At 37.1% G+C, this 13,305-nt stretch overlaps 1 protein-coding gene and 1 pseudogene across 1 annotated transcript in view; both read left to right on the top strand.

Annotated features, from left to right (window-relative positions):
* The window catches only part of LOC141584941 (uncharacterized), a 410,771-nt gene that overhangs the window by 47,447 nt on the left and 350,019 nt on the right, over positions 1 to 13,305 (top strand). The window lies entirely within an intron of this gene.
* LOC141584823 (dnaJ homolog subfamily A member 1 pseudogene) lies at positions 4,806 to 9,598 on the top strand (annotated as a pseudogene).

Genomic DNA, 13,305 nt, shown 5'->3' with positions numbered 1-13,305 from the left:
GCTCTGTTTAAATTTTGTCCCTTCTGCTATTTATAGACCTTCTTGGGTTCCAGTGGAAAGATTGGGATTTTCTGAGACCTTGGCTAGTATGAACTACTTTTTTTTTCTCCTCAGTCCCATGCATTTGCCTAATCCTCTGCACAACTTCTCAGTTTCTTAGAAACCCTCCTACCTTATTTTCTCCTCAGCTTTGTGCTTGTTGGCTAAGACTCATAGTGACATTTTCCTTAATAAACTTTCAGCTTCCCTCTTTATGTACCTTTTTCTTTTTGATACTTTTCAATAAGTCCTTTGCATTCATAGATTATGATGATCTTTCAACAGGTGATATAGAAAATATTTTATTCAGTTTTTCTAGTTGTCCTCTTTAGAAACAATGTGCCAATACAAGCTCATCTTCCACAAACAAAGCAGAAGTTCTGGCACTATTTTTATTTTGGGAGAAGCATTAACAATTTCATGACAGAGTCCTGTAGTAAGAACAATAAAATAGTGAAGAGTCTAAATGAATGCCATTTAAGAAAGAAATAAATCCATTATTGATAGCTGGCCTAGAAGAGAGAAAATATTGACATGTCATAAAGTTTTCAGATATTTAGATGATTGTTTTTTGCATGAAACAATTATTTTATTTAATACATATTTATGAGATGTAATGTAAACTAATAGAAGTAAATTTTACTTCCATTTAAGAAAGTCCATGCTGATAATTCAAACCCATATAAATACAACAAGCTGTTCCATATAAAGTCCAATGTTCTCTAGCACAGGGATTGGTGATAAAGTGCTATGTTGAATGCATTTTAAGAATGTTATAAGAGGCTGTGAAATGAGAAAAAAGCTGAACTCTAAATAGGTCTTGAAGAAATTTTGAGATTAGTAAACAAATTGGATAGAGTAGGTTTTCCATACAGGAAGACTGTTCTGTTTAAAAGCTATGATTAAAAAAAATACAAAGTTTTTTGAGTGAAGAGGGCTAATGGGTAGCATTGTCTAGAAGGAGAGTTTATACTGCTCAATCACAAAGCTACTCTCTACTAGAGATAAACTTGTATCAAAGATCCTTTAATAAGATTGGGTATGGTGGCTCTTGCCTGTAATCCCAGTACTTTGGGAGGCCAAGGTGGGAGGATTGCTTTAGCCCAGGAGTTGTACAACAGAGTAGATAATGTGAAGAAACCCTATTTATACAAAAAATAGCCAGGTCTGGTGGCTTTTACTTGTAGTCCCAGCTACTCGGGAGATTAAGGTAGGAGGATACCTTGAGACTGGGAAGGTTAAGGCTGCATTGAGCCATGATTGTGCCACTGCACTCTGGCCAGGGTAACAGAGTAAGACCCTGTCTCAAAAACAACCAACCAACAAACAATCCTCGAAGGAAAGATTCTTTAATAATTTATTATACTGTAGAAACCAAGGGAAAACTTTCCCCTTGGCCCTTTGAAGATTCTCTGAAAATGCTATTGCAAAAGGCAGATTAATAAGAGAAAAGGCACATAAATTTATTTAATGTGTATACATGAAAGCCTTCAGGATGAAGAACCAAAGATACAGGGAAAATTGCCCACTTTTGTAATTATATTCAACAAAACATGGACTGTTGTGTAGAAATATGACTGGATAAAAAGTGTATGATTTAATGTTAATAGACTGGGTCTGTTTAGATTTTTCTTAGCTTCTCTGAGCATGCATTACTTTCTCTCAGACATGGGGCAGGACTCTCTCTGGACTGAGGGTTTTATGACCTGCAGTCAAACAGGTAGGTCAGATAATTTCTTTATAGCTAGTTTTTACACCGAAAGACAGGAGAAAATTAGAGTAATATTTTTAGGTTTTAGCTGGCTTTTGGGAAAAGAGGTGCTGGTTTCTACGACTCTCTCTGGGGAAGAGGGATTCAGTTTTTAGGGCTAGCCCTGGGATACAATGGGACTGAGAGATGGGGGTGCAAGAGAAGATCAGAGAAAACTTTTACTTCTGAGGCTACTTTGGAGATCTTCATTTTGGGGTATTGTTTTTGAATCCTAATAGTACTTATGTTTGTGGGGGTATTGTTTTTGAATCCTAATAGTACTTACGTTTGTGGATGTTTTTGTACTTTTCTACCAGATGGTAAGGACTTATAATAGAAAGGATAAGGTTTTCTAACTCTCTATCCTTCTCTTAGGTAATAGAGATTCACAGAAAGTTTTGGGAAGGAAAGAAATATGTTAAAAATCAGTATTTTGAAGATATTTTATTGAGGGTGACCAGAGGTAGAATAGAAATCCATGTAGACTGAAAGTGGCAAATTTCATTAGGAAGCTTTCTGTAGCACAGTGGGAAAAAAGATAAAGGCATAAAAGAACATGGAGGAAGGACTGACACAACTCAGTAGAAATACTGCAGAAAACTTTAAAAAGAGAGACATGATTGCCAGTCTATCAACTGGTAGAATATTGATTTTATTTGTAGAAACTGACAAGGAGCATTCCCTCACTAGGTGACATTTTGTATCACAGTGTTTTGAGTTTTTCACTTTCATATCATTTATTATAACTTACAATCATATTTTCACTTGCATCTAGTATCTATCCCCTACAGGATAATTTCAGAGACATCTGCATCTCTCATTGAAGCCCCTGAGTTTCCATAGTAAAACTGCCTTTGCAAAAATTATAATAGTGAGAAAATTTTGACAGTGAAAGAGATATGACCAAACCAACCCCATCTTGCCTTCAATCTCCAAACTACCCATGCTGTTTCCTGGGCATAGGTCAAGTTAACTCTACAAGGAATTTACTTTATAGTTCAACTATGAAACAAACAAGATAACTACCTTTCCTGAAAAAAACTCTTTCCTGACATGGAAAGAGTTTGTAAAACTAACAAATTAGCAGACCATATTTGTAAAACTAACAAATTAGCAACCAGATTAGAAATTATGGTTTAGGAGTCACACAACCAGATGCTTCAAGATTCCCAACATCTTCAATTACTCCTATGGGTAACATGACTATTGCAAAACTTAAAATTGGTGTTTGGAATTTTTTTTATTGCATTTTAGGTTTGTGGTACATGTAAAGAACATGCAAGATTGTTGCATAGGTACACACATGGCAGTGTGCTTTGCTGCCTTCCGTCCCCTCACCTGTATCTGTCATTTCTCCCCATGCTATCTCTTCCCACCTCCCCACCCCCCCGTCCCTCCCCCATTTCCCCCCAATGGACCCCAGTGTGTAGTGCTCCCCTCCCTGTGTCCATGTGTTCTCAGTGTTCAAAACCCACCTATGAGTGAGAATATGCGGTGTTTGATTTTCTGCTCTTGTGTCAGTTTGCTGAGAATGATGGTTTCCAGGTTCATCCATGTCCCTACAAAGGACGTGAACTCATCATTTTTGATAGCTGCATAATATTCCATGGTGTATATGTACCACATTTTCCCTATCCAGTCTATCATCGTTGGGCATTTGGGTTGGTTCCAGGTCTTTGCTATTGTAAACAGTGCTGCAATGAACATTCGTGTGCACGTGTTCTTGTAGTAGAATGATTTATAATCCTTTGGATATATACCCAGTAATGGGATTGCTGGGTCAAATGGGATTTCTATTTTTAGGTCCCTGAGGAATCGCCACACTGTCTTCCACAATGGTTGAATTAATTTACATTCCTACCAACAGTGTAAAAGTGTTCCTATTTCTCCACATCCTCTCCAGCATCTGTTGTTTCCAGATTTTTTAATGATCGCCATTCTAACTGGTGTGAGATGGTATCTCAATGTGGTTTTGATTTGCATTTCTCTAATTACCAGTGATGATGAGCATTTTTTCATATGTTTGTTGGCATCCTGTATGTCTTCTAGAAGACCCCATCATCTCAGCCCAAAATCTCCTGAAACTGATAAACAACTTCAGCAAAGTCTCAGGATACAAAATCAATGTGCAAAAATCACAAGCATTCCTATACACCAGTAACAGACTTAAAGAGAGCCAAATCAAGAACGAACTGCCATTCACAATTGCTACAAAGAGAATAAAATACCTAGGAATACAACTAACAAGGAACGTAAAGGACCTCTTCAAGGAGAACTACAAGCCATTGCTCAACTTAATAAGAGAGGATACAAACAGATGGAGAAACATTCCATGTTCATGGTTAGGAAGAATCAACATTGTGAAAATGGCCATACTGCCCAAAGTAATTTACAGATTCAATGCTATTCCCATTAAGCTACTAATGAGCTTCTTCAGAGAACTGGAAAAAAACACCTTAAACTTCATATGGAACCAAAAGAGAGCCCGCATAGCCAAATAAATTCTAAGCAAAACGAACAAAGCAGGAGGCATCACACTACCTGACTTCAAACTGTACTACAAGGCTACAGTAATCAAAACAGCATGGTACTGGTACCAAAACAGAGATATAGACCAATGGAACAGAACAGAGGCCTCAGAGGAAATACAACATACCCACAACCATCTGATCTTCGACAAACCTGACAAAAACAAGCAATGGGGAAAGGATTCCCTGTTTAATAAATGGTGTTGGGAAAACTGGCTAGCCATGTGCGGAAAGCAGAAACAGGACCCCTTCCTGACACCTTACACCAAAATTAACTCCAGATGGATTAAAGACTTAAACATCAGACCTAACACCATAAAAACCCTAGAAGAAAATCTAGGCAAAACCATTCAGGACGTAGGCGTAGGCAAGGACCTCATGACCAAATCGCCAAAAACAATGGCAACAAAAGCCAAAATAGACAAATGGGACCTAATCAAAGTCCACAGCTTCTGCACAGCAAAAGAAACAGTCAGTAGAGTGAATCGGCAACCAACAGAATGGGAAAAATTTTTGCAGTCTACCCATCTAACAAGGGGCTGATATCTAGAATTTACAAAGAACTAAAACAGATTTACCAGACAAAAACAAACAAGCCCATTCAAAAATGGGCGAAGGATATGAACAGATACTTTACAAAAGAAGACATATAGGAGGCCAACAAACATATGTTTGGGATATTTTTAAAACCCTGTATCCTGATAATCTGGCTCAACTAGTTCTGCAATCCCACCCAGGAACAGCAAGAAGCAAGACAGCAAGAAGACCTGTTTCAACCCTCTATGATTTCATCCCCCAACTGAACAATCAGCATACTCCATTCCCTAGCCCACTGTCCACCAACTAGTTATCTTTAAAGAACCCTAGCCTCAGAATTTTCAGGGAGGCTTATTGGAGTAAGAATTACTCTAGTCTCCTGTTTAGCCAGCTCTATGTGTAATAGACACTCTTTGTATTGCAATATCCTTGTATTGATCAATTGACTCTATCTGAGCAGCAGACGAGATGAACCTGTTGGGTGGTTACAATAGCATTGAAGTTATTGACACATCTTTGCATGATTTTTACCTGATTTTGTTCATTATTTTGCTTACTGTTGTTATCTCCCCCAACTAGACTATAAATTTGTAAATGCTTAGAACTGATTGTCTAAGTCCTATCTGAATGCTAAATCCTACCTTATTTTATCTTTGATTTATTCTATTCAGCTGGAATTGGGCTAAAATGAACCTTAGAATGGATAGAAAAAAATAAATAATGTATTATTATTCTCATACAAAAATATAGCTATTCCTGAAGCTTCTTAACTTTTAACTGAAAACCAAAGTGACACTTAGAAATGTTAGCTTTAGTAAATTTGCCAAGAGTGCTCTGAGTTCTTAACTATAGTTAATATTCACTCCCATTATCCAATTTGTTTTCTGCTGCAGCTAACCTAAATGTAATCTCCTGAATGTCTGCAATTTGGGTACACTCTCCATTAAATTATAAAGGTTAAAGAACTGGATTTTAAAGACATAATAAAAGCCCATCTGAAACTGATTTAAACAATGCAGAAATGCATTATCTTCTGAAGAAAATAGGTAGAGGTCAGGTAGGGTCCCCTTCCAGCACATCAGGAGTTAATCATCCTCTATGGGATGCGTATAGGAAAAACAAACTATTTTATTCTCTATATGCACAACATTTCTGATACCAAAAGTGTGGGAGTTTTCTCCACACCAAACAATTTTCTAGTTATCTTTGAACAATAACCAATATTACTCAATTCAATTAAATTCTGATGCTATTTACCAACAGCTATTTTAGACCTCAAAGTTTAAGTGCTCAATTGCACAATACTAACATGCCCACCTCCCCACTTCAGATGCCAATCACAAGTCCAGGGTGTCACCTGTATTTCTAACCAACTAGCTCCAAACTGGGGGTTTACACAATCCCCACCTTGGGTTTGATCATTTGTAAGAATTGCTCGTAGAACTCAGGAAAACCATTTAATTTCTATATTACCAGTTCATTATAAAAGAATGCAACTCATAAACAGTCAAACAAAGAGATACATACAGCAAGGTATGGGGAAGAGGCTGAGAGCTTCCCTTTGGGTGTACCCCATGATCAGCACCTCTGTGCATTCACCAACCTGGAAGCTCTCAGAATCCTGTCTTTTTGTGTTATTGTAGAGGCTTTATTACATGGACATGACTGGTTATATCATTGGTCATTGGTGAACAAACTGTAGCTCCTCTACCTTCCTCAGAGGTTAAGGAGTCTGAAGGAAAATTCTAACCCTCTAATGACTTGGTTGATTCCCTTGGCAATGAATAGCCCCCATCCTGTGTTTATCTAGGGCTTTCCAAAACTCATGTCACTTGTATAAACTGAGGTAAACTCCTTATGAATAACAAAAGATACTTCTCTTACATTTATCACCCCCATAATTTAGGAAATTCTGAGAGAGTTTAGGTGCTTTGGCCGGGAAGGAGTAAAAGAATCAAATATGTATTGCTTATTATAAATCACAGTATCACAAGATACTGTGATACTTTAGTTGATTTTGGCAATTGTCATTATCACATCTGTATAGAATAATACCAAAAGTACAAAGAAGACTTGTCTCTTTAACTCTATTTTAGGAGCGAGGGATTCTTCTTAGCACTCCCCTGTTAGATTTGTCCTAATGTTTCATTGGTCAGAATTACATACTCAATGCTAAACAATTACTGCTGTAGGAGACTAAAAATATGCCACCCAAAGTAGGACTATAAGAAACCCAAATATGCCACCCCAAGACATGTCACTTTGGCATAAAGATCATTTGGAGCTAACTATTTTAAGAAACTAAAGACACAGGATAAACTCTAAGAGAGTAGAAGTTACCCCCTTGTAGGAAAAATACACATCCATTAAAAAATATTTGTAAGGGTGTCTCAGATCTCTGTACCAGGAGGAAAAGGATGGCTGTAAACCACTAGAGACTTCTATCAATGAGGCAGGCACCAAACCTTGCTTAACAAACCTTGCTCTTGTTTACTTCTCCTGATCACTTTCCCACTAGTGTGCTTCCTTACACCCTTCTTTCTGTTTCATTTGAAGATTGCATTTCAGCCTGAACTATTTCTTTGAGATTTACTCATTTCTCTGAGTATCTCTCGTGTATATAGGAGGCATACATCTCATAAAGCTTCTGTTTGTTTTTCTCTTGTTACTTTATGTATTGCTACAGGGGTCAGTCCTACCTGGGAACTGTGAAACACAGGGGGAAAATTAGTTTTTCCTCTACTACACTGCAAAGTAGAGTGGAATCTCTGTAACTGTCCTAGGCTTATCGTGATCTATTGTCCGTTATTGTCAATGGAATCCTTTCCTCCTTAATCATGTGGAAGAAAAAGCAAACAACAGTAAAATCTGGACACTTTTAAAAAAAGGAAAACATGGATTTATGGTAGGTCTCTAACAGGGTAAACTTTAGAAGTTCTCTGAAGATTTTGCTTAAAAGGAAGAATTTTATTTGGGGAATAAGTCTTATCTAATTTTGTGCCAAGAAAATGAGGTTTATTTTTATGTGTATTATGTGCAGTAAGATTTCATATGACAAAACTAAGAAACGAGAAAAATAATCAAAATTCCCTTAACCCGCTCCCTTACACACTGACCTCAGCCCGCTCACCGGCAGTAGAAGGCGGTGAAAGAAACCACTTACTATGATGTTTTGGGAGTCAAACCCAATGCTACTCAGGAAGAATTGAAAAAGGCTTATAGGAAACTGGCCTTGAAGTACCATCCTGATAAGAATCCAAATGAAGGAGAGAAGTTTAAACAGATTTCTCAAGCTTACGAAGTTCTCTCTGATGCAAAGAAAAGGACATTACTGTATATGACACAGGAGGAGAACAGGCAATTAAAGAGGGTGGAGCAGGTGGCGTTTTTGGCTCTCCCGTGGACATCTTTGATATGTTTTTTTGGAGGAGGAGGAAGGATGCAGAGAGAAAGGAGAGGTAAAATGTTGTACAGCAGCTCTCAGTAACCCTAGAAGACTTATATAATGGTGTGACAAGAAAACTGGCTCTGCAAAAGAATGTGAATTGTGACAAATGTGAAGGTAGAGGAGGTAAGAAAGAAGCAGTAGAGTGCTGTCCCAATTGCCGAAGTACTGGAAGGCAAATAAGAATTCATCAGATAGGACGTAGAATGGTTCAACAAATTCAGTCTGTGTGCATGGAGTGCCAGGGCCATGGGGATCAGATCAGTCCTAAAGATAGATATAAAAGGTGCAATGGTAGGAAGATAGTTTGAGAGAAGATTCTAGAAGTTCATATTGAGAAAAGCATAAAAGACGGCCAGAAGATAACATTCCATGGTGAAGGAGACCAAGAACCAGGACTGGAGTCAGAAGATATAATCATTGTGTTAAATCAGAAGGACCATGCTGTTTTTACTCGACGAGGAGAAGACCTTTTCATGTATATGGACATACATCTGGTTGAAACACTGTGTGGCTTCCAAAAGCCAATATCTACTCTTGACAACCGAACCGTAGTCATCACCTCTCATCCAAGTCAGATTGTCAAGCATGGAGATATCAAATGGGTACTAAATGAAGGCATGCCAATTTATCATAGACCATATGAAAAGGGTCACCTAATCATTGAATTTAAGGTAAACTTTCTTGAGAATGGCTTTCTGTCTCCTGATAAACTGTCTTTGCTAGAAAACCTCCTACCGGAGAGGAAGGAAGTGGAAGAGACTGATGGGATGGATCAAGTAGAACTGGTAGACTTTGATCCAAATTAGGAAAGACAGTGCCATTGCAATGGAGAAGCATATGAGGATGATGAACATCATCCCAGAGTTGGTGTTCAGTGTCAGACCTTTTAATGAGCCAGTGAATAACACTCACTGCTGGCATTTTATGGGCAGTAGTGAATGAGTAAGGACTGTAATCATAATATGCTCACTACTGCTCTTGTTTTTGTTTTAATCAACTATAGTAGTGTTTTAAAAAGTTAAATGAAGAATAAAGGAAAATATAAAAGCTCTAACTTTGCCCTGTATGTATGATGACTTCAGTGTGCAAAATGAAGTTTAATACCTTTAAAAACTACATTACAAAGATGTTCCCCTAGCATTTCTAGGCCAAAGCTTGTAATTGACTTCAGCTATGTACGTGGACAAGCTTAGACTAAAATGCTAGGTATATTTATTGGCTTCAGTGTATGATCCTTCATTGTTAAGCTATGAAAGTAAAACTGTATTTAACTGGCAATAAGAAAAAAAATTGTAGTGTTGGTCTGTATAGTTCTTGTATTAAGTGGGATTCATTGTAATGCCTCTGCATTTATTCTGTTGCCTCAACTGTTACTTGAAGATGGCATAATATATAATTTATCCTGTGGTATAAGTGATAAAAATGATACCTTTCTGTAGGAGGGGTTTATCATAATATGCTGCTTCTTGAAAGCTTGCACTTCCAAAATTGTTTCCTTCTGCTTTGCCATATATATATATATATATATATATATATAATCTCCATATATATCTTGACCAGTCCTGGTTATTTGCCCCTCTCCTTGTCTGTGGACCATCATAAACCCAAGTAGTGACTTCAGAGCTGGGTAACGTAGAAATGAAAGTGAGAAGACCTTTATGTAGAGAAGTAATTTGCATGCGTAATATAGGAAGGTGTTCTTTAGGTATATTACAGGATTATTTTAAACCCTTTGACTTACGCTCTAATGTTGGTAGTATAGCAAATTATGAAAAATAGCTTTAATTTTATGTTTAAAAGTCTCATATGTTCACATGCTTAAATCTGGGTATCAGAATTTAAGCAATTCTTGAAATGCACTGTTTCCTTAATATACTAATTACAAAGCAAAAAAAAACCAAAAAACCAAAAACAAAAACCTCAGAACCATGTCAGAGTATCACATGGAATTCTGGGGTATTCTCTGAAAGATTGAATTTTGTACCCTGAATCATAATGACATCTGCTGACAGTTGTAAGAATGTTTCTGAAGGTTTCAGGGATTGCAGTTTATTACTGACTAAAGGGTTTTTCAAGTTTGTTTACCAATAGTATTGTAGGGAAGTTTAAATTTTTCTGCTGAAGATTTGATAAGTTGGGTTATAACACAAACTGATAATAGACAGATTAAAAGGAACATAAGGTAAACAAATTTGTTAACATGCAACATGTATGCCTGGGAGTCATACAAAATATAAAACTCAACAAAAGGGGGGGAGATTGTTGACACTTTCACACTATCTTAAAGTTATAGTAATGACTTTGTAGTTTGGAGCATATCAAAACAGTTTATGGGGATAAGACAGTCAGAAATAAAAATCAAAACCTAAGCCCCTCCAGCCAACTGAATGGACCCCTTACTTGTTCAAGGGGATCCCAGAAAAACTTTAAAAAGTGAGTCCCTGGCCACGATGAGATGAGAGGTTTGACATGCCTCAATATGCCCCTTCTTAACTTTTAACCAGATTTATTTCTTAAAGAGTAAGCAGAAGAAACCAGCTCTGGAAACAAATAACAGGTGACTCATTCCTTTATTGCCTTGAGCTGATCATCTCAGGCCGTGACTGGACTCCTTCCCTGTTTTGTTGCCCAGACATAGCAGCTGACCAACATTTCTTCCTGATAACAGACCACCAACCTGGGAGTGGTCCTGACTAGTCTATAGAGGATGCGCAGTAAGGGTTTTCATGTCCTTTGTTCCACCTTTTGATATTAGAGGTCCAAAAACTCCACCCTCTAATCATGCTAACACTACCATTTTTTGAACACGCCACCCATGAAGGGTCATGAAGCTCCATTGTGCATGCACATGTTTCTCCTTTGTAGATATTCATGACTCCTATGGCTTATTAAATATATATCTTCAGTCACTCACCGTGCTAAGCATACATTCCTGTTTCCTTTTTTTTATTATTATACTTTAAGTTCTTGGGGCACATGTGCAGAACATGCAGGTTTGCTACATAGGTATGGAAGGTAGCTAAGATGGTAAGTGTCCAAGTATTGAGTCAGTAGTCACTAGAAATTTCAAGGGATAACACAGTCACTACAAATTCCAAGGGATAACATGGTCCCAACTGTTCACCAATCTGAACAGCTGGATGAGAAAGAGGATGACTTGTATAAAGTCTGATAACTGTTTTTGGGATGATTAGCTAATTGGCCCAACATCTGAACTTCTAATAATGGAAGAAGCATCAGTGTAGGCACCAAGAGCTTGATTAGGTTGGTAAAGTAGAATCAGAACATGACAATTTTGTGACAGCTGATGGTTCTTCATCATTAATGAGAAAAACTTGTTTTCCACTATATGAGAAAAGGGTGTGGCCATTCTTTCTTTAGAAAGCCCTGACCACCATCAGCCCAATCACATCCACAGAAGCCCTGTTGGGGCTCAAAATATGATACCTGAAAGGATGACACTTGGGCATTATTTGAACTGAAGGATATTGGAAGGGCCTCAGAAGCAAAGTATCCTTCAAAACTCCTCTTGCTCTTCTTTCTTTTGTATTACCTCTTCCCTCAAGGCAAACCATATAAACAAGAATTCCTCTATCCCAAGGCAGGTCTTAATCCTAGAAATATTACTGTAAGCTCCTCCGACCTTTCTGTGTAGGAGTTGGCCATAAAGAAATTTTCTGACCTTCCTTGTCTAGTGGTAGGACATAAGATCCTTATTCCAGAAGACCTACTGCTCTGTATCTAGGAAGAAGGGATGCCACAGAGACAGACCAAGAAGAAAAAACACAAGACAGTTCCTGCTGTGTTTTCCCACTCAGTTTCTTACCATTAGATAATACTTTTTTATCCAATTACATTTTTACATGGCTGCCCATTTTTCATCAAATTTAGCATAAAAATAAACAGTTTTTCCTGAGTGTTTGAGTCTTCATTTCTGAAGACTCCCATGTAACATAAAACTTTTATTAAATAAATATCTTTTGCTTTTTTTCCTTTTTAACCCATCTTCTGTTATTGGAGTGTTAGCCATGACCTTTATGAATGAAGAAAAGTATTATATCATTTCCATCCCTATAGACCAAACAGAAGTCAGTATGGCAAGGAGGAGAGAAAATTGCAAGTTACATCTGCGAAGAAAATAGAGGAATTCTGAAGCAAGGCACAAAATATGTGCTTGTAAATTTAAAAATAAATATTTTATTTCAAGCCAGCATCCAAAATCTATTGAAATAAAATTTAACAGAAAGGTAGTTAAACCTTTATTTATTGAATCTATAATGTATAGCATTGAATTAAGAAACCTGGAACACTTTCTTTAATATGTCTGACTAAATAGTAGCTATGAGTCATTGAGAACTTACTGACAGTCACTATGCTATGTGATAGACATATATCATTTAATTCAAGTTTTAAACAATCATAAGATGTAGATGTAGATAATTTAATTGTCTCCATTTTACATATATAACAACTGAGGTTCAGATGAGTTAAGAACTTTGTCTAAGATCACCAAGAGTTGTAGCTAGAATTCTTACCCATGTCTAACTCCAGAGCTGACACATGTAACTAGTTAGCTAGACTGCTCAAGTAGTTTAAGGAAATAATCTTAAAATCGAGTTAGATTTGTTTCCCTCAAACACAAGAACTATTTTCTCCTTCAATTTCCATGCAAATTCTCTAATAAGCTCCTAAATATCTACATTTACCCAAAATTCAGATTCAAATGTAATGCAGTGGTCATGCTACTTGACAGCAGTCTTGCCAATTAAGCAGCAGTACTAATTGGAAGAATTTTGTACTGTGCATACACATTTGCTGTATTCTCAGTGAGCTTGCAGCTGCTGGCATAGACATCATTAGAATCTAGGAAAACAACTATTTCAAAGTGAACATCAACATAATGCAAAACATGATAAGTCAGGAAGTGAATAAATTTGAATAAAAGTTAGCAAATGAGAAAAAAGACTGTAATAAGACAAGTGGAATCTTTTCTGAGGTCCAAT

Source organism: Saimiri boliviensis, chromosome 6, assembly GCF_048565385.1.
Source record: "Saimiri boliviensis isolate mSaiBol1 chromosome 6, mSaiBol1.pri, whole genome shotgun sequence".
Lineage (NCBI taxonomy): Eukaryota > Metazoa > Chordata > Mammalia > Primates > Cebidae > Saimiri > Saimiri boliviensis.
This window is presented reverse-complemented; position numbering and strand designations above follow the sequence as displayed.